Genomic DNA, 22,827 nt, shown 5'->3' with positions numbered 1-22,827 from the left:
GAATAAGAATTAATATTAAAACAGGAAGACTTACTGGGGCCAGCAGAAGAGCCCTCGTTCTGGTCCTCCTGTCCGACTGGAACTGTTCCCGCCGACTCTGCCCCCGTCTTCTTGCTCCTGGGTGATGATCATGAAAGATGTAAGAAAGAAAGAGACAAACATTGATGATTGGTGTGAAACAAATAAAATATTTTTATAAGACTGTCAAAAAAACATTTGTGTAAACAACAATTGCAATAAAATTGACCTATCTAATCTGGCCGACAAGTAGTATCTGGGGATTCGCGGACCGACTAGTTATTATTTATCTACACTAATCCAGTGTTCCATTCTGATTCCAGAATACTAACTAAGCCTAAGTAGTGCGTACTACCTGACCCTGACCGAGCCCACCTATTCCAGGCGTGCCAATTGTACATTAAGTAAGCATTTCCACTTCTTTTAGTCCTCAAAAATGCATAAATGGAGGACATATGCCTGTATTTTTGCATGCACAAAATTGTTGGTTGGTTGATGCAGATGTTATGCTAGTGCTAAGCCTATTAGCACTCACTGAACAAACTACAAAAGGTTCTACTAAGGACTGGGGTAAGCACTAGCAGCACTCAGCAGAACGTGACGTAATAGAGGGGGCGTCGCAGACCACTAAAAAATTACAAACTTATAATAAGTAACTAAACCTAAGTATCAATCCACCCCTATCTCTTAGTGACAGGACAAAGGAAGGACTAGAGTCACTCTAGCATTACCTAACTTAAGTTTTCTAAAATAAACTCTTACATAATCACACAAAACGAGCGCAAACGCAAAGTTGCAAATAACAAGATTAGTAGCGCAGAGCACCTGAAAAAGAGTGAAAAAGTAGTTCAAAAACACACAAAAAGTAGACAAAAACAAAAAATATAGAGTCAGGAAAATAGAGAGGGAGATAATAAATAAAAAAGATCAAAAAAAAGTTTTCAGAAACAAAGGATTGAAAAGATAGAGGGAGGATTGAAAAGCAGGCCCCAGAACCATAGCATAGAGTGAAAAACAAGATGGCCGCGTCCATTGCGCCCGCATGGGCAAGTTCGCGAGATATTTTCCCCCAGAGCATGCAAAAAGCATCGCGAACACGCAATACGCGTTCCCGAACAGGAAATACCTAACGCGAACAAGGACGAGCATGCATTGCGTGACCCGGAACAGGAAATAGCATCGCAAGCGGGCGGGACAAGTGAAAACAAGATGGCTGCGCCCATTAGCGACCGCATGGGCAAGTTGGCAACACATTTCCAACGTGATCACGCAAAAAACATCGCGAACAGGTGGGATAAAAACTAGCGTGTCTTCGCGATATTGCTGCATGTTCGCGATAATTTTTTGCTTTTTCGTGAAGATTTGCGTAACGCGATTACGCAATTTCCGCCCACCCGTAGTGTGGATTGTGCTGGAGAGTTGTTGATGTACATTGAGCTGTTGTGTTGTGTCCACTGTCCCTGATGTGTTTGTAGAGTCCTTGTTCAGCGTATTTTTTGTGTTTTGTCTGGTGTTCTGTTCGATGTTTATCTACTGGGGTATTTTTGTACCAGAGGTTGTTGTGGGTGTTTGGGTGGGTTTTGTTTTGGATGGGTGAAATTCGTACTCCAGGAGTATCAAGTGGTAAAGGGTTCACAATAGACAGATGGAGTTTCCTATACAGATCAATAAGGAGAGGGACTGTCTGAACATTTTTCATGAGGGCTTGATTTTATGGCTTTTTTGTATAGTGAACGGTAAGCTTGTAGTAAGAATATAAGGCAAATGTCCACTATTGTTACGTTTGATTCACAAAGTGCCACTTTCAAAATATGAAAAATTACCCTTATAGGATTACTTTTACATTTTGAGCAAATTTCTGGGCTTCATAAACATTGACAGCAATACTCTATGAAAGTAATGACAGTCCATTTCCTTACAATTACAGCTGTAGATTTTTCACCAGATGGAATATTCTGCTTATTTGACTCAACTGTTCTTTTTCACTTGTGACACATATTTTTCCCCACACCCTCATTAAATTAAGTGTTATTCATTCCCATATTCCTACTCTAGATGTCATCTAATTTGTGTGTGTTTCCAGAATGGGAGCCAACATGCAACAGGTGTGAGTACTCACAAACCTACAAGTTTGTGAGTGATCACTTACATTTGCAGGTTCCCCTACCTAGCAGTACCCAGAGTTCCTTCCCCTCAACTAAACGTGTAAACGTGGCAATGGCACTGTACTCACAAAACATCTGCAATTATAAGTGCACATGACAAATATAAAATTCTAGAACCCCAATGGACATTTTACATCCATTAAGTTCTTATTCTGCGCACCTAAGTTGAAGTTAGCTGTTTAAAATGCTTTGTGTATTAGAAATTTAGTGCATAATGTTCACCATATACTAAGGGGGATATTTACTTGCAATTCATGCAATGCAGGGCAGCAAAGCAAGTTATTGAGTTTCATTGCGTGAATGGGAGATAGCTGAAAAAGAACCATATCAACTTAGATATGGCACTCTTCAGGTCTCTCCCTGCTCTGGCCCCAACACATGCACCTTGCACAGTGGTGCAAGAGTGCCTGTGTTAAAGGCAGGATGATTTTTGTGCAGGAAGGAAATCATTCCTGCACAAAAATAACCCTCAAAGGCATTTCCTCTTTCTGTGTGTGCTGCCGAATGAAAAGGTATTTCACCTCGCTATGCCTGTTTCAGGGAGGTGTAGCATTTGTACACATTCCCAGGTTTACAAGTCTTTGTAAATCTTGATCTGCTCTAAAATCCAAGGTTGGGTGTATGGGAACAGCCATGGTACACCCATTGAACGCCTCCCTAATGCAAAGTACCATAATGCAGCACTATGAGCTGCCTTGTGTTACTTTTTGGAGAAAATCCCAACCAAAGCCACACAAATATGATTTGTGTGGCTTTGTAAATCAGAAATAACAGTTTGCGTGGTGGCTGTGTCAAAAAAGTGTCACATCCGCCACGCAAAATGTTAGTAAATGTGCCAAAAACAAGGCATATCCACCACGCAAAATGTTTTAAGAGCCTATCTTAGTGTTGTGACCCATTATAAAGCAATCAGGGTTCCTGCTACATCTTATCTAAGTTAAACATGCTACCAATTAACTTAACTGGAGCAACCCAATTATCACTGTCTTTACTTAAAATGCATATTCTAGGTGTCAGATGTTCATCTTTGCATCACGAAAATACTAGGGGTGGGCGGAATTTGCGTAATCGCGCTACGCAAAGCTCCACGAAACGGTAAAAAATCTCCGCGAACATGCCGAAATTCCGCAAACACCCAGAAGTGCTTGTTCGCAATGCTTTTTTCCTGTTAGCGAACACTGTTTGTGATCTCAGGGGGAAAATATCTCGCAAACACGCATTTTGAGATGGCAAACTAGCAAAAAATTCTGCGAAACCGCGGAACGCAGAATTTTTGCCAATTCCGCATTTTCCGCGGAACGCAAAATTACCCAAATTCCGCAAGTTCCACGAGCGGAATGGAATTTACCACCCAGGCCTAGAAAATACACAAAATTAACACTTTTGACTGCAACAGAAATAAATAAATATATATAATTTGGTAAATTGTGAATAATAGATTATTATTCACTATTGGTATAGTCTTTAAAAATCTGTCTCTTGTGGGAGTCGCTCGCACCGCGACCTAAGATGGCTGCCTAACATCAGATCTCCGCGCCTCATCGGACATCGCGGCTCTAATTACAGCGTTTTTTTCGCCGCTCCTAACATGAAAAAAGCAATTTAAATCGGAAGGCTTTCTTTTTCTTTCATCATGCTTTGGGACTAAGACCTGTTCTCTTCAGGTGATGTTCTCAGCCATTTAGCGGCCACCATTTTGAATTTCGTTTTTTTCCCTGATTTCTTCTCATAACTCTATTATAATATATTTAGAACTGCTTCTTTCTGCACATTTTTGTTTTTCACACTACATTGTCTCCAACTGAAGTGATTTCATATATTGGGAGGTCCAGGTGTTTACTTTATTTTTGCTTATCTTTGGTGAGATTCTTGTCAAACTGTTGGTGCGTCATTGGACAGACCCTTTTTTTGTTTCCTGGATCTACTATTCCATGGGAAGGAGTAAACAGTTACTGCACTCCTCCAAAAAATGCAAATCCAGTGAATTGGTGTCTTGTCCTGTATACTCTGCTGCTCACAATAATTCCTCTCAGCCCTCTAAGGATCTACCACAAGTGGCGCTTTATCGCCCCACAGCTCTGTCAACTATGGCTTCTAAACTGCAAGTGCCTTTGACTACCATTAAGAGAATTTAACATGACCCTCCTTCTCCTCCAAAATCTGTATCTCCAGTCTCTTTGGACATTGCTCTGGAGGAGATTTGCGCTCTCAGACCATTTGTGGAGGAAACAAACTCTTGTTTGCAGACTCTGGATAACAAGTGGTTGTCCTTAGATTCGCGCCTTTCGGTGGTGGAACAACAAATCAGCAATTTACAAGACTCTTCCTCCAGAACGTCTTCATTGGAAAAAGAGGTCCTACAACTAAGGAGATCGGCTGAGGATCTTGAAAACAGAAATTGTCGTAATAACCTCCACTTATATGGGCTTCCTGAAGGTCTTGAGGGTGATGATTAGGTCACGTTCTTCACCACTTTTCTTCCAAAGCTCTTGGACATTCCTACTTTAACCAAATTAAATAGCCAACGAGCACATAGACTGGGTCCACGCTTGTCTTCCTCTTCTGCTCCCTCCAAACCTCGTAGTGTAATATTCTTATTCCTACAATTTACAGATTTGCTACAGGTTCTCAATGCAGCTAAATCCAAGAAGCAACTTAATTGGCATTGCACAAGAGTGTTCATTTCTCAAGACGTCTCCTCAGTTACCGCCAAACGTCGAAAGGTGGAGTTCAATAAGATCTCTACAGATAATGCTTCCTCTATTCCACTTCGTAGCAGTGCCCGGTACTATGGTGGCCGTAATAAAGTTGGATCGCTTTTAGCTAACTACCTTAAGTCCAGGAAAAAGAGGACTCTGATTGATTCTAGCCAGTCAGCAGATGGGAAACATCTTTTTAAAAACCATGACATTCTGGTTGAATTTGCATCTTTTTATAAATACTTATATACTTCGGAGTCACCAGCATTGATCAATCTTATCAACTCTCATCTTAGTAGTGTTTCTCCCTCTCCATCTTCAGATTTGGATTTTGATTCCCTTGATTTTGATATTTCGCTTCAAGAGATTACCAATTCTCTAGGTTCACTTAAGAAAAATAAATCCCCCGGCCCAATGGTTTTTCCGTAGAATTTTATTTACCATTTCTAATCTCTTACTTCCAAAACTCTTTAATCTCTTTCAGTATTTCTGTACTACTGGTGCAGCAAATGGTACTTTCCTGGAAGCCTCTATCTGTCTCATTCATAAAGAAGGTAAAGATCCGAAATTACCGTCCAATATCCTTGATCAACGTGGATAATAAAATTTTCCCTAAATTGTTAGCACTACATCTTGAATCATTCTTACCTCATTTAATTGGTCCAGAGCAATGTGGCTTTGTCAAAGGCAGACTAACTTCTGATAATTCTAGGTAATTTTTCAATGTCCTAAACAAAGCGTCTACTCTATCCGATCCCTTAGCTGCAGTATCTATTGACGCGGAGAAGGCTTTCGATAGAGTTGATTGGTCTTTTCTATTTAAATCACTCCGTTGGCATGGTTTAGGACCTAAATTAATTTCGCTGTTATCATTACTGGTACATAACGTTTACCACAAATCTTTTTCCCCGCAGGGAATCACAATGCGGTCGTTACAACAACCACAGTGTGATTCCGCATACCATTACTCCGCAAGTCAGAACAACGACTTGCGGAGGGGGGGTGTTGGATTTAAAATCCAACACCTTCCCTATTGTCCGCACAGACTGGAGTTGTAATAGTAAATTATACTATTCCAACATACAGCGCCCCCCCTTCGACTGCAGGATAAGAACGTACATTCATCATTACTTTATACTACACCTACTGCCTCTACTATAGTTAATGGTCTTGTTTCAAATCGTTTTTCGCTTCATTGTGGTGTCTGACAGGTTTGTCCCTTATCTCCTCTCCCTTTTATTTTATCCCTTGAACCTTTTTTGTCTCACATTCGTCATAACTCTTCCATCTCTGGGTTTCTATATGGAGATCAACACTTGAAGCTTTCTGCATATGCTGATGATATTTTACTTTTTACATCCAATCCGAAATCCTCTCTTCCCCCATTATTACAAGAAATTACAAACTTCTCGGCAGTATCAGGATACAAAATTAATTCTGACAAAACAGAAATCCTACCCATAACAACATTTTGTTCTAAACATCATTTTGACCTAACAAGTTTCCATTGGAATAATTATAAAATTAAATACCTAGACATATGGTTTACCAACTCTATTTCAGACTTAACCACAATAAATATGAAAGAAATCCTCGATCGGGTTTCCAAACTACTTACCTTCTGGAACCCACTCTTTCTTTCCTGGTGGGGACGCCTGGATTCTATCAAGATGATGGTCACTCCTACATTGTTATAAGTACTTTCAATGCTTCCAGTTCATATTCCCTCTTTTTACTTAAAAAAACTAGTCTCTCTTCTTTCTAAATTTTTGTGGAATAGTAAAAAATCCAGAATTTCTTAATCTCATTTCAGAAAGTTAAAATCTACTGGTGGTGTGAATTTCCCAAACTTTAGATTGTATCATAAAGCTTTTTGTCTTAGGCAGGCTTCTTACTGGCTTCATGCAGGCATCTCCTCTTTTACTCCTTTATGGGTTAACATTGAACACTGCCTTTTCTCCCCTTTCTTTATCCAGAGATTCTTGCTTTTTCTGCCAAAACTAGTCTCACGTCTCTTCCACTATTTAAACACACCTGCTCATTGTTACAACCTCATTGTCTGCCAAAGATTTTCTCTCGGAACGCTTTCTTACGTTCTCCTCTTTGGCACAATCGCCTACTCCTCATTAACAACAGACCCTTGTTTTGGAGCTTTTGGAGATCCAAGGGTATCATCTGGGTTCAAGACATGTTTGATGGTCTTTCTCCTTGTTCATTGCCCCAGTTGCAAACCACTTTCCAGTGTCCACGTTCGTTTTTACGTAAAGTTGTATTACTGATGGAAACAATTTTGGAAATTTGTTATTCTCGTCCCCCTGAAGAGTCTTTGCCTACGCAGGATCTGCTTATAAAAATCTAGTTGTTGTCTCCAAAGGCCGCTCTCATATATAAAGTTTTTAACTCCGTTGATCCGGAACGAGTCAAGACTAAGGTGGAGCTTGCATGGGAGATGAACTTGGACTGTGAATGGAGCACTGATTTCTGGAGCAAGATCTGGACCAGATCGTTAAACATTTCTAGATCTGCATCTACTACTCAATCTATGTTTTTCCTATATCACAGATTGTTTTTTACTCCCCTCTCCATTGCCAATTTCACACACTCTGATAATATGTCTTGCTAGTCTTGCAATCACTCATTGACTGAGCTATATCACCCCCTTTTTCTATGTCCTCACGTAGCTTCTTTTTGGTCACAAATGTGTTAGCCTTAGCCTTTCAGCAGATCACACTTAATTGGAAGTGTTCAAACAAACTCTCAATCAAATCTTTGTGGAACAATCTATGCCATTATCATAGGTTGGATATTGCTTTTGCATCCTGTCATACTCCACAGAGAAACAGAGATTCATTTTGGTTGACAGTAACTGTTTATTTAAATAAGATTTCTATTACTCAGTCATCACATATTCATTCTGAAAATTTCCAGCCTCCATGATTTTCTTTTTCTATTTCTTTGCCTTTTTTCTACTTTAAAATATTAATTATTGTAATATTATATGAACATATTATCTATATTCCATTTGATCTTGATGTATATTTATTGATATTTGATCCTCAACTGTAGAGTATATTTTATCTTATTCCCCCCCTTTCCTCTTCCTTTCCCCCTCTTTCCCTTATAAATCCCAAAATTGGAAACAGCTTTTTACTTGGTTTTATGGCATATTTTATACCTCATATATTGATTATTCTTAATATTGTTACCTTTTTTGCCATATGCTGTATGTTTTACTTTTTGTCAAATAAAGCTTAATAAACTTAAAAATGGAGTGAAGGTTAAGCAGCAGTTTGAGGCAGCGATTCTGTCTTGTGGCTATTGCACATATATTGAGGTACCTGTGCCAGCCTTCAGACAGATTGTACAGGGTTGGCAAAGTCTTAGGGGCTTGACACACCAAAGAACTTCCAGTTTATGATAAGCTGCAGTGTCACCTTTAAAGTGTGCCCCTGGTACTTTAGGCTTCAGTCTTGTAGTGTCGGAGGCTACACTTCAATCCATGTGTCACCTCACCCTCTAAATCTTGTCACTGGGAAGGGTCTGCTCAGGATCAGCACTGCCCCAATCTCCGCCTGTGATCAATTAGGACAGAGTAAGATAAAAAAGCAAGAGGTTGAAGGCTGGAGCCTGCAAAGGTTCCAGCTTTCAGCTTCTTGCTTCAGTACCTGAGTTGTGAGGGGGCTGTTGCCTATCAGAAAGCCTATGTGTTGGAATAGGCCCACTTGCCAGGGTCATCCCCAAACTTTTCCCTTCACCCTCCTGTTTTCTGACACCGTTTTATTTGTTTGGCCTTAGGACTCTGTGCACTTTACCACTGCTAACCTGTGCTTGTGATCTCTTCTTAAAACATGGTAAAATTGGCTTATACTCAATTGGCATATTTAATTTACTTTCAAGTCCCCAGAAAAGTGGCACTATCTGTGGCAAGGGCCTGCAAATTAAATGCTACTAGCTGGCTGCCACTCAGTTAAGTAGCACTTTTAACATGTCTCGGGTCTGCCATTGCAGCCGGTGTGTGCAGTTTTAAACTGCTGTGTCGACCTGGCAAATAAACCATTTGCTGGGCTCAAATATATATTGACTTAAAATGAAACAATTCTTATAAGAAGATTTGATCCAGCTTCCTGGCTCTGTGCTTACCACCAGGAGCACTGGTGCTCCATAGGAAAGCCTAACTAGTTCACTAATAGTCGTCCTTTCTGACACCACTATTGTAAATTAATTTTTAAATCAATGCATTTTGCAGTCCTCAAGATACTCCTGTCCTGAAGAGACCCTCCCATTTCAAGTAGGGTTGAAACGTTGTCGTCAGCACCTAAGGATAGTCTAATAAAGCACCGGAGAACAATCTGGTTCTTGGTCTGGCATATTGAAACAGAACCACAAAGACATCCTAAAACATACCAATAACCCATTGTTTGATTTTAAGTCATTATGTGTCCTTTTAAATATATGGTTGGTTATGGTCACTTCACTGGGGTCGCAATTGTCACTGTTTTCCTTTGTTTTTTAAAACCTACGAACCACTGCTTTTTGTGCATTTTAATTATAATAAAGTTGTGTCATATGATATAGATCAACTAATGAATAAATTTATTACTCATTTTGGCTATATTGAGTGCAAATTAATATATCCTTTGGCTACTTTCTTCCCAGAACAAATAACTTGTTTATTACTGCAATTGAATTGATTTATGGCAGATAGATTCTGCCTTATTGGTATTTGTATCCTTTTTTGACTATGACTAAACCAACGCAAAGTGAGAACTTGTGATAAAAAAGATTACTCTTGACAATGAGTTCCATGTGAACAATTGCTGCTTTCTAATATCTCTCCTAACATAAAATACTAGGGTCCGATTCACAGAACTAACTTAAGACAAAATCCTAAACTTACTACCATTTTGGTATTCACAGAAGGCACTTACTCATTTTGGTATTTACAGAAGGCACTTTCTCATTTCGGTATTCACAGAAGTTTGGAGTCCTAACTTTAAGACTCCTAAATGCCTTCTGTGAATACCGAAAGTCTTAAAGTTAGGATTTTTCTCAGTTTAGGAGTCCTACAGTTAGGAGTCCTAACTTTACTACTCCTAAACTGAGAAAAATCCTAACTTTAAGACTTTCTGTATTTACAGAAGGCATTTAGGAGTCCAAAAGTTAGGAGTCCTAACTTTACTACTCCTAAACTGAGAAAAATCCTAACTTTAAGACTTTTGGTATTCACAGAAGGCATTTAGGAGTCCTAAAGTTAGGAGTCCTAATTTTACTACTCCTAAACTGAGAAAAATCCTAACTTTAAGACTTTCTGTATTTACAGAAGGCATTTAGGAGTCCTAAAGTTAGGAGTCCTAACTTTACTACTCCTAAACTGAGAAAAATCCTAACTTTAAGACTTTTGGTATTCACAGAAGGCATTTAGGAGTCCTAAAGTTAGGAGTCCTAATTTTACTACTCCTAAACTGAGAAAAATCTCACACAATGATGAGAGAAGAGCTGAGGCTGAAAAATTCTTAGCAGATGAGAGAAGGGCTGAGGCTGGGAGGTTCTTAGGAAAGGAAAAACTGACCATGGATGCGGAACAAAATAAGGCTGAGGCAGAGAGAGTTTTGGAGGAGAGAAAAAAAAATATTTTGTTGGCTCATGAACTGGAAGGAGAGAAGGGATGCCCTACTGGCCCTAAATAAGTGGGACAGGATGACATATACCCCTTGAAGGAGAACCTTGTCAAGAAATATGGTGTCACTGCAGAAAAGTACAGGTCTCACCAGTCCTGTGGGTGATTTTGTGGTTTACTTGTGCAAGGCACTGGATAGTTGAGGGAAGGGTAGTGAGGTACACCACTATGAGGAGCTATACAATTTGATCGCCAGTTAGAATAGTGGCAGTCATTGTTTTCATCAACACCTGATTTACAGCAAACTTACTGACCCAGGGAGCTTGCAAAGGAGGCAGACCTCTGAGTTAGTATCTGAGTGTCTTGGAAGGCATTGGAGAGTGATCCTAAGGAGGGTGGTCTATGTTCCCCCTAACAGAGTGAGGGAAAGATACACAGTGACCCAGACAGATCCCAGTATAGTGTGGGTGTAAAGGGTACCCATGTCTCTTCCAAAGACAGGTTATGTTGGGCAGAGGCCCAGAGTGCCCTAGTTGGGGGACAATCAAGGGGACCTGCTTTGCACCGCGATACCATCCTGTGGAGGGAGCTCCATGCTGTCAGGAGAGCTGGGAGGTGTGGCCGACCAGGGTGTCCTGAAAGCTATGGTTTCTGGGGGTACTGCTCCCAAAAGGAGAGTACAGAGGCCAAGATGGAGGGGCAAGAGGTGGAAACAGTCCACAGCAATAGGTACAGTGGAAAATGGTTTCCAGGCACTGAGAACAGAGTACCCCAAGACTGACCCCGGTGAGGCCACTTCTGACCATGAGGTGCTCCATGTGATCTCACAGAGAGAGAGAGGGCTGGAGACCTGAATCAGGCAGATCACTACATGACACAGGCAGCGTGTGTCGCCTTTAAAGGGGTAGTGGTTCTCCCATGGAAGTCCTGGCTCACCCTACACCTGTTCAGCCTCAGGGTACTGACCTTGGGCTGAGTGGCCAGTCTCAGTATACCACCCCTGAACTGGTGGGAGATAAATTGGAAATAGAGTGCCTTACACCTCTGGCTGTTGCCCCCAACTATGAGAAACCTCGGAGGTCAGAGATCCCTGGATGGCCTGGGGCCATCTGTCAGTGGCCTCTGTTGGTTGTTGTCATTATAGATTTGGGGACAGAAGTGTGCCCCAGAGTGCAAAATGGGACATATCATTTTCTTGACCATGGCGGTACTGGGTGCCTACTGGGATGTCTCTGTGAGTAAGTTAAAGTTAGGCGCTTCACAGTTGAGGTCCTCAGATGAGGAGAAGAGTTCCCCATGAGTCAGTTCAGTGGCTCAGGAAAGCATAGACAGAGGGATCCAACTGAGTTCAGTGAGGCATGTACCTGACCAGTGCCCCTGCATAACATCCATGTTCTATTGCCTAAAGAGGGAAGACCATCAAATGATTGATTAGTTTACCCTAGATTTGAGCTAGAGGGGGTTGTGTTGGGCTCGGCCTTCTCTGCAGGGGCTTCTCAAAACGTTTTGCCTTCACCCTCCTGTTTTTCTACCCTGTTTTCGTTGGTCGTTGTACTCTGCACACCTTACCTCTGCAAGTCAGTGCTAAATTGGTTGGGCTCTCCTTTGAAAACATGGTAGAATTAATTTATATCCAATTGGATATTTAATTAAGTCACTAGTAAAGTGGCACTATCTATGCCCAGGGCCTGTAATTTCAATGCTACTAGTAGGTCTGCAGCACTGATTGAGACACCCAATTAAGTGGGGGGACTCAGCCACTTACCTTTTTGTGGCCGATATCAACACTGCTGGGGCCCTGACGCTGTCTGTTCTCCCCCGCCGCCGTTGCTCGTTGCTTCGCACGGCCACCGTGGGGGGAGACTACAGCTCCCAGCCTGCATAGCGACATCCTGCACCGCCCACTTCCCGCCTGAGCGCGCCCGGAGGCGCATAAACACCAGCTGCTTCCTCCGCATCGTGGACGCGCGCGGGGCAGGCCGTCTGTGGCCGTCAGGGGCCAGAAGAGGCTGGGCCGAGCTACCCCCCTAACACGCGGTCACTGACGTGTATTAACTGCTCAGGCGCTAAGGTACTGTGTCCCGGCGAAGGACAATACATGTATTCCCCTGGGGGCTTGTGACATTGTTATCTACCCACTACTCAGCCTTCGCCACATATTGTGTGTTGCCATTTATCTGGTGTCCATCTATCTGGGTGTTGGGCTCCCGTTATGGGTAAAAGGAAAGCTGCAGAGGGAGGTCTGATGGGCAGAAGCAAAAAGGGTAAGAAAACCACTCATGTTGCCATGGATTGTGTTTTGACTAGAATTGAGGAGATTGTCAATGAATGTGAGGATTCATTGGGCGGTGGGCAGGCGGGGAGTAAGATAATTAATACCGCACCAAATCATAAGAATACAATTCCATCTATGTTTTCTAGCCAGCGTTTGAACAAACAACAATGTATTCTCTCCGCCCCTACCAAAACAATCCTTGATCCTCAAGTTACTCCTGCATAGGCTACGGACACTATAAATGATATAGAAGCTGGCCCAGCCATCCTCGATTGTGCCCTTCAATCTATCCCATGTTCTAATAGGTTCGCCCCCCTCGACTCTGATCCATCCTATCCCACTAATTCTGCTGAAGAGCCTACTGTGGACCTTGTGAGCCCTATTGGGACTGATGTTGATACTCTGGTGATGCTTCTAGATAGAATCAAGAGATTAGAGGAGTTGGTGGTGGACCTTAATAAGAGGGTGGAGAGCCTCGTTGCAAGTCAAGCACCCCCCCCGATACTCCCTGCTTTCTCATCACTTTCTGGGGTTGCCCCTCCTATGAAGAAGTCTGTTCCATCCAAGCTAATCCCCGCAAAAACCAATGTCGAACCTCTATATGGGGGGGGCTCACAGTGAGAATAATAACACCAGAATAAATGGTCCTGCTAAGTCATATGCAGACATTGCAAGACGCCCCGAGCCAGCAGAGACCCCAATTACAAATTCTCCTAACAGGCGCCCCTCTAGTTCTCTCCTGCCTCTTAGACTGAGTAATAACAATCTACCACCTCATACGCCAGTTAACTTGCCCATGTCTCATCTTGTCCAGGCTAAGTCCTCTGTTTTCATGACCTATGTACCAAAATTACCATCACAATGCAGTTCTGAAAACAGTGATTCATTACATAATAAAGCTATCCACTGGCTGAGACATGTTAGAGGATGTAGATCGATTATTAGAGAGGACATAACATGGGTAAGAAGGTTATCACGGGCGGATGCTACTACTGATTGTGTAGAGATTGCACTTGGAGATCCCGCTCTAGCAGAAAACGTATTACTACTTACTACTTGAGTTTAGGTCATCATCCCCCGCTAACTCTTCAATTCAGATTCGCAGGTTTCCTGCTTGGACCTACTTGAGGGAGGGAGAGGTCTCTGGTCTACGACAGGTGGACTGACTATTTAATTCTCGAATAAGGTCCCCCTCACATCTACATGTATTTCATGCTTAGGAAGGGCCCGCTCTGAACATCACCTCTCCTCCCAACATGTCTTCAAATGGTCTGGGCGAAATTGTTGAGACCATGGTACCTGATGAAGGATGTCAAAATAGCAGGGTGGTGGATGTGGGGACTTCTTCAATGTTCACTCCCCCGGGAGTCATCAAGTTTTTATCGTGGAACATTGCGGGGTTAAATAGGAATCTTATAGATCCTGCCTGGAGTGATTTCATCGATGAATTCAATGTCATCCTCTTCCAGGAAACTTGGAGCCTGGTCCCCCTGCATAGATCAGGGTTCACTACTTTTTCCATCCCCGCAATTAGGTCCATACGAGGACGACCCTCGGGGGGTCTCTTAATCTGGGTTAATATCAGCTTGAACTGGGCAGTTAAGAGCCATATAAGCACATCTTCTGACCTCCTGCACATATCCATCAATGGGGATGACCATCAATTTCCCCTTGAAATATTTCATATCGATGCCAGAGGGACCCCCGGTGCACAAGTAAGCTCTACTGTATCAGCTCTTGAGTCTGAACTCACAGCCATTACCACTCAGGCGGATGTCATCGTTGCCGGGGATCTCAATTGTACTTTTGAGCCCCTGAGCAGCGATGACATCCTGGGCATTGGAGATGTTGATTCTAAGCAAGGTATACCCCAACTCACTCTCCCGCCTATAAAGAATTGGACGAAGAGAGCTGTGCAACTCAACGCTTTAACCCTGGAGTTTAATCTGAGGGCGACAAATGGGCGAACTCGTTCAGATGGTTTGGGAGCCCCTACCTTCATAAGAACTGGTGCCCCCTCGCGCATTGACTACATCTTGTTGGGCACCGAGTTGTGGCCAGATGTTATCGACATGGAAGTTATCCTTCGGTGTGAGAGCGACCACAACCCGCTGTCCATGCAACTCAGGCGCAGGCCGGTCACTACTTCTATTGAGCCCTCAAATAAGCAGAGGCCTGGGGCAAGGGAGGTTGTTCCGACTAACTGTAATAGGCACCTCAAGTGGTCTAGGGTAGTCAAGCGAGAGATGGACCTGAGCAAAATCAAAAGGATAGTGTCAGAGGGTACAGTAGCACTGGACACGCCCATGGGTTGCTTGACACAGGCCCTTTCTTCTAAAGACTTTTTAGAAGCATATCAACAGACCGTGGCAAGGGTGGGGAACTTTTTCGAGTTGCACGAAAAGGGGGTCCATAAGCTACCCCCCCCCCCTCCCCCAAAGACAGAGAACCCTTGGTTTTCACCTGACTGCAGGGAAAAGAGACAGATCTTATCTCAAGCTATCAAATCCAAGGAACAGCCATCCATCGCCAATGCCCGGAAAATCTATTATAAAGCTATAAGGAAGGCGAAGCGACTGTGGGATGAAACCCACTGGCAGGATTTAAAGGCTGCAGCCTTATTGAAAGATTCAACCCCTTTCTGGAATCTTATCAACACCAGTGATAGGGGAGGGGCGGACCCAATCCCGAACCACATTACGGGGAGTCAATGGCACCTACATTTCTCTGATCTCTACTCACACAGGAAAAGTGTGGTTTTAGAAGAGCAGACCCCGGTGGCAGAGTATCCTGTATCCTTCGAGACAGGGGCCCAGTTTGGGCTAGCAGAGGTCCTCTCTGCGATCAATATGATCGCTCCGGGGAAGGCTGCTGGACCTGACGGTCTCCCTGGCGACCTTTTGCTCCATGAAAAAGATCTTTGGGCAAAGTGCATTCTCCAGACTTTAAATAAACTAGCCTCTGGATACCCAGTGCCGGATTCATGGAAAGGGGTGGAGGTAGTGGCCATCTATAAGAAAGGGGATAGGGAGGACCCTGCCAACTACAGACCGATTAGTTTAATCCACGTGATACAAAAAGTTGTTGGCAGAGTCCTCCTGACCAGGATCAAGGCTTGGGTAGATGAGGAGGGTATTTTGAGTAATTTTCATGCAGGATTTAGGGAGGAAGTAGGAACTATTGACCAGGTCTTCAGATTCTGTACAATACACTGGAAATCTGTTATTATTGAAAAAGGCAGCCTTTATTTGGCGTTTATTGATTTAAAAACGGCCTTTGACCTGGTCCCACGATCAAAACTGTGGCAGGTGCTGTGTGATCTGGGCATTCCTCCTCTAATCCTGGACCTCCTCAAACGCCTTCATGAAGGCAATTTTGCTAAAGTTAGGTGGGGACATCAGGGACAGCTCACAGAAAGGATAGCCGTTGAGAAAGGGGTCCGCCTGGGTTGTGTGTTAGCCCCGACCCTGTTCTCTCTCTTCATAAATGGGGTGGCAGACCATTTGAGAGACGACATGGCCGATGCCCCAACCCTGTGCGGGGAAAAAACACCCACCCTGCTCTTTGCTGATGACACTCTGTTGATTTCAAAAAGCCCTATGCGCTTACAAAGACTGTTGTCCCGTTTCTCCCAGTTTTGTGACATTAGGGGCTTGAAAATAAATACAACAAAAACCAAGTTGATGACGCTGTCACCCTCAAAAAGCTTTAGGAATAATATCAAGCTAAACAACACTACACTAGAGCTAGTGGAGGCTTTTGATTACCTAGGAGTGAGGGTCAATAATAAGCTTAAATGGGCTCCCCACTTGTCCAAAATGCTCCTTGTCCACAAAAGAGCCTCAGGGGCAATAGCGAAACATCAGAGGATCTCTTATAGCAGGCCAATAGCTGCGGCAGTCAAGGTCTACGAGGGGAAGGCCATGTCAGCGGCCCTCTAAGGGGCGGAATTGTGGGGATTCGAAAATCTAACAGAGCTGATTAAATCCGAGAATAAGTTCTTTAGGGACATAGTCTCGCTTTCTCTGTCTACCCCGCTAGTTCCGCTCCGCAGTGATCTGGGTAGACACAACATCAGCAATGTGGCTAGGCTGCGCCCGATATTATATTGGACAAGGCTTAGAAGGTCCCCTGAACTCCATCACTATGCTTCTGCCCTGGACGAGCTGTTAAAACTTGGAGCAGAGTACAAGATTCCTTGGGTACGGAATCTGAAAAAACAGCTGCAGATGATAGGCCTGAAAGAGGCTTGGGAGAGTCAGTTACCCCCACCAAAATCAACGATAAAAAAGATCTATTGGGAGTGGGTCACGACCGATACTCTAAGAAATCAGAGGGTGTCCTAACTGGGAATTTTGTAGATGTGAAACCCGCTCCCAGTATGGAACCCTTTATGGACCTGATTGAATCGCCTGGAGATAGGTCACTATACCTAAAAATGAGATATGGCACCCTCCCACTTCATGAGTTTCAATATGGTTGGAGTAAGGTAACTGAGACGCCCAAAGGCTGCCCAGGTTGTGCTTCGCCCACAGAGTCCATTGGCCATTTTATGTTTGCTTGTCAGGCGTACAGGCAGCCAAGATCAAGATGGCTGAAACCGGTTTGCAATAATCTGGGCACTAGGTCGTCCAGGATGGCACTGCATATCCTGACCTATGAAACATCAGTCCCCAGTGTCATCTGTGGGACTGCCAAATACCTGGGTTGGGCCTGGAAGATAAGACGTAAGCTCCTTAAGGCGCATCAACCACAAGTGTAATCATGAACCTCCCCGACCCTGTACGAACCCTATTGCTTATCCAGACAAATGCAATGGGGAGTGGGAAAATGTTGTAAATTTCTATACACATATATATATATTCTTTCTTTTATTTTTTTACTGTTTTATCTGTACAAAGAATGAAGCCGTTGTTGTAGTGAGTTTTAAATTGTTTTTATATACTGTACTACACTTTTATGATATCTTTTTATATCGAATAAAGTTACTACAACAACAGCAATTAAGTGGCCCTTTAAATATGTCTGAGGTCTGCCACTGCTTTGTGTGTGCAGTTTTAAACCACCATATTGAGCTGGAAAAAAAAAACTTTTTGCCGGGACTAAACCTTCCTTTTCAATAGATGTATGTCACCCCTAGTGTAGGAATTCCAAATAAAGAGGGGAGTTACCCCAATGTGCACCACACAGAGGGACAGGGTATAAGTAGTAGGAAAATACACAAAGTGTCCATATTTAAAACTTATCCAGGTTGCTCATGGACACAAACAGAGGACTGTTATTTATGACCAAACTATCAGGGTCTAACAAGAACACTGTATGCTATATCTGCACTTAGAAAAGCTCTATCAGAGGCGTATTACCTAAAACATAATCATTTATTACAAATCATAAAAAACATTAAAACCATGTATCTATGCCTCCCAAAATTGGGTTACACTCTATAAGTATTACAAAGAAATTAATCCAGATCATTAAAACCACAAAGTTAAAAGTCGACGCAGCGTTTCGGTGATATTTGTAATATTTCCACCTTCTTCAGGACTAAAAATTGTTTTTTTCAAATCTAAAACAAAAGAGAAATGTATCTATTTTAGTATTTATGAACAAAAAAGTGCAAATTAACAGTGTTATACTGTATATCAACAACATCCTCTGTATTATTTTGCATGAGTACTTCAGATCAAACCTACAGCTGTATCCTGTTACATATTTTATTTATACTAACACACAATTTATACAAACATATCTTCTTTTCAGCATGTATATATTGTTCAATTCAATAAAACAAAAAGCTGCATACCTCATCTTACGGTTGGAGAGGCATTGAGAGGAGGATGACCTTCCTGAATTAAATTTCTCTGCCAGGTAATTATTTTGCCTGTAGTGTAAGCACATACCGTTTTTTAGTCAAACATTGAGTGACCCTATTAGCTACTGTATGGGGCTTTTAATTAAAAAGGGGCAATGCTGGCATACCTTATTGATAATCAGGATTGTATATTTGTTCCGCAAAAACCACCGTAATTGTGTTCTTTTCACAGGAGAACAGAGACCACTTTAAATCATTGGGAATTTAACTCTCTGTAAAAAGCATATTAATAAAAAGACTTCGTTAGCTAAGAATCCTCTCAGGAATTATTTAATATGTCTAGGATAATTTCGGGTTGTATTCTAGTTGTTTATTGGCTACCCACGTGAATAATGGCACAGTCAGACACAACATACCTTGTTCCGTATTGTCTCTAATTTTATTTGCTACTAGAATACAACCCGAAATTAAAGGGACATTAATTCTTATTAAAACAAAGAGAATTGGATTCAATACTTCATAAAGTTGAATGTAAATCTGAATGCAAGGACATATAGGTAAATTCATAATATGTCTTTTACGTATAGGTCTTTACAAAACTTAAGAAGAAAGAAACATCTTCAATTCAATACATTGGCATCTTCTTAAAGATTGAAGATAAGGACAAGGACCTTCATCTACTTAACATTGCGGTGAGCGGTATAAGTATTATCCTAGACATATTAAATAATTCCTGAGAGGGTTCTTAGCTAACGAAGTCTTTTTATTAATATGCTTTTTACAGAGAGTTAAATTCCCAATGATTTAAAGTGGTCTCTGTTCTCCTGTGAAAAGAACACAATTACGGTGGTTTTTGCGGAACATATACAATCCTGATTATCAATAAGGTATGCCAGCATTGCCTCTTTTTAATTAAAAGCCCCATACAGTAGCTAATAGGGTCACTCAATGTTTGACTAAAAAACGGTATGTGCTTACACTACAGGCAAAATAATTACCTGGCAGAGAAATTTAATTCAGGAAGGTCATCCTCCCCTCAATGCCTCTCCAATCGTAAGATGAGGTATGCAGCTTTTTGTTTTATTGAATTGTACAATATATACATGCTGAATAGAAGATATGTTTGTATAAATTGTGTGTTAGTATAAATAAAATATGTAACAGGATACAGCTGTAGGTTTGATCTGAAGTACTCATGCAAAATAATACAGAGGATGTTGTTGATATACAGTAGAACACTTACTTTGCACTTTTGTGTTCATAAATGCTAAAATAGATACATTTCTCTTTTGTTTTAGATTTGAAAAAAACAATTTTTAGTCCTGAAGAAGGTGGAAATATTACAAATATCACCGAAACGCTGCGTCGACTTTTAACTTTGTGGTTTTAATGATCTGGATTAATTTCTTTGTAATACTTATAGAGTGTAACCCAATTTTGGGAGGCATAGATACATGGTTTTAATGTTTTTTTATGATTTGTAATAAATGATTATGTTTTAAGTAATACGCCTCTGATAAACCTTTCTAAGTGCAGATATAGCATACAGTGTTCTTGGTAGACCCTGATAGTTTGGTCATAAATAACAGTCCTCTGTTTGTGTCCATGAGCAACCTGGATAAGTTTTAAATAGGGACACTTTGTGTATTTTCCTACCCCTAGTGTAGGCCCTGGACAGCCCAGAGGGAAGAAGGACATGCACTTTTTAGTTTTACATGTTTTGGCAGTGAAAAACTCTTAAATTTGTTTTTAACTATTGCAAGGCCTACCTCTCAAATAGGATGACATTAGAGTTAGCGTATTACATTTACTAAGTGATCATTTCCAAATTAGAGCAGGTAACCAGTTCATATTTGGTGTCTTTGGAATTGTCATGAAAAATCCTCTCCTGTGGTGAAGTCAGACTTTGAATTGCAATTTTTAAAATGCCACTTTGAGAAAGAAGTTTCCATCCTTAGCCAGTTAGTGCCTGTAGCCTGTCTTTGTGTCACAACAACAAAGAGAGGGAGAGGGAGAGTATCACTCTTGTACCCCCTGGTAAACTTTCATAAACAACGAAAGAGTGACAATGGATAAAAACAACAGCATGGGCAAAAACCAAAAGGATTTTTTAGAAGAACCCTCACTCACCAACCTAGTTGGTGACCTGCTTCATCATCGGGTTCCCACCAAGGAGGCCGAGTGCCTCCCTGGTGTGCTGCAACGCCTGAGTTACAGCGGAGCTGGTTCTTGAGGGGTAAGTGGATGTGAATTTAAAAGGTAAATGGTTTTAACCAAAAGAATTTTTAATCAAGGTAAACCAAGGACCATTAAAATCAAGTGAGACGGACTAGAACTGGTAGGTTAAGATAACCAAAGAACGTCCGGTTTAAATTAGTGAAAGGGGGTGGTCAACATGTTTCTGCTTTCAATGCCAATTTAAGCTAAGCATTCTTTTTTTTTTTTTTTTTGAAAATTTTTATTGTGCAGAAAGAAGGGTACAAGCACGGGCCTACAACCGCCTGGGCCGGCCGCTAGTAGGTAAAAAGTTCAAACAGTGCAAACACAATGACTGGCCCACCGGGGCTCCGCACCTTACAGAAGATCAGACTGCACATAAAGGAAAGTCAGGATACACCCTATTTAACATAAATAACAACTAAAAACAAAAAGCGAGGCAAGAAGACATGAGATGGGCGTCGGACCACAGCAGGGGCACTTCCATACCCGACCACCCGATGGCAGTCAAGAGGAAGGGGAACTAAGAGGTAGGGGGGGGGAGAAACGGGAATACCAAATCTATACTCAGATGTGCCAGATAAGTAAGGAACCATCAAGGATCAGGGGGACAAGGCTACCTCAGACGTATCCACCAGGGGGGGAGCACAAATATTTCCGCGATACACATTCCACTGCCCCCAAATCTGCCCCCAAATTCTACTCCAAGCCCCGGGTTTACCACGAGCCACATACACAGTCTTTTCCCTGAACATGCACCAGTCCATGTTCTCCTTCCAGACAGACACGGTGGGGGCCCGCTGCGAACCCCAAAGCTGCGCAATGTCCCTCTTTGCTATCATGTTCCCCAGGGCCGCCCACCGAGTCTGGGCCGCGTTATAGTCATTGGGCTCCCACACATTCAGAACACAGCGACGCACCTCCGGCAACAGCGCGACCCCGGTGACTGGCCTCATAACCTCATGCACTTGACGCCAGTATTCCACCACCTCGCGGCACTCCCACAGGATGTGGAGAAAGGTGGCACTGAGCCCACAGCCACGCTTACAGAGCCCGTCCTCAGAAAACCCCATCGAGACCAATCGGGGACCCGTCACGTAAACGCGATGGAGAATCTTAAGCTGGACCAAACGGAGACGGGCCGGGATGGCAACCTCCTTAGGAGATGACAGCGCGGACTGCCAGTCCTCGTCGTCCAACTCAACCCCATCCCCCGTCCACGCCTCCCGTAGACGCACCAAGAGGTCAGCCCGATTATTTATCAATTTTTTATAGATCAGAGAGATAGTACTATCGGGAACGTGACCGTCGAGTAAAACAGGGACCTTGGTCCCTTCCCCAAAAACCAAGAGCAGGGCATGCCGAACCTGAGCGTAACGGAAAAACTCCCTCTCACTAAGCTCATACTCGCTCCGGAGCGCCGCGAAGGTCTTGACCGCGCCTTTAACCCACAGATCCCCCACTCTGCTAATGCCGATCGTGTCCCAGTGCTCAAAGCCTTTCGTCGTCCAGAGGCTCCCCAGGCGGTCTGAGGCGAACAAGGGAGTAGCACACGTTAAACGCTCACTCCAGCCCATCGCTACATTCGCCGCCTTCCACACCCGTACCGCAATCCTAGTAGGGCCCGTGAGGGTCCTACCAGCCGATCGGGAGTAAAGCGCTCTGCTATAATTACCGCCGGGAAGCAGGAATTTATCCATCTCATACGCCGGGTTCAAACCAGGAGCATACGTGGCATGGTTAATTGCCGACAGTTGGGAGGCCCAATAGTACCGTTTAATGTCAGGAAGCGCGATGCCCCCGTCATACCAGGGGAGAGTAAGCTTTGCCAGAGCGATACGCGCCCGCCCGTCCCAAACCAGTCTCCTCTGCAGACTCTCCACCTCCCGAAAGTAGGCCACCAGAATGACATCAAAGGAGTTCTGAAGTGCGTAAAGAAATCTGGGAAGGGACATCATTTTAAACAGGGCCACGCGACCAAGCGGAGACAGGGGCAACTTACACCACCGAGCCGTATCCACCCT

This window comes from Triturus cristatus, chromosome 7 (genome assembly GCF_964204655.1).
Source record: "Triturus cristatus chromosome 7, aTriCri1.1, whole genome shotgun sequence".
Classification (NCBI taxonomy): Eukaryota; Metazoa; Chordata; class Amphibia; order Caudata; family Salamandridae; genus Triturus; species Triturus cristatus.
The sequence above is the reverse complement of the archived record's forward strand: the minus strand, read 5'-3'. Positions refer to the sequence as shown.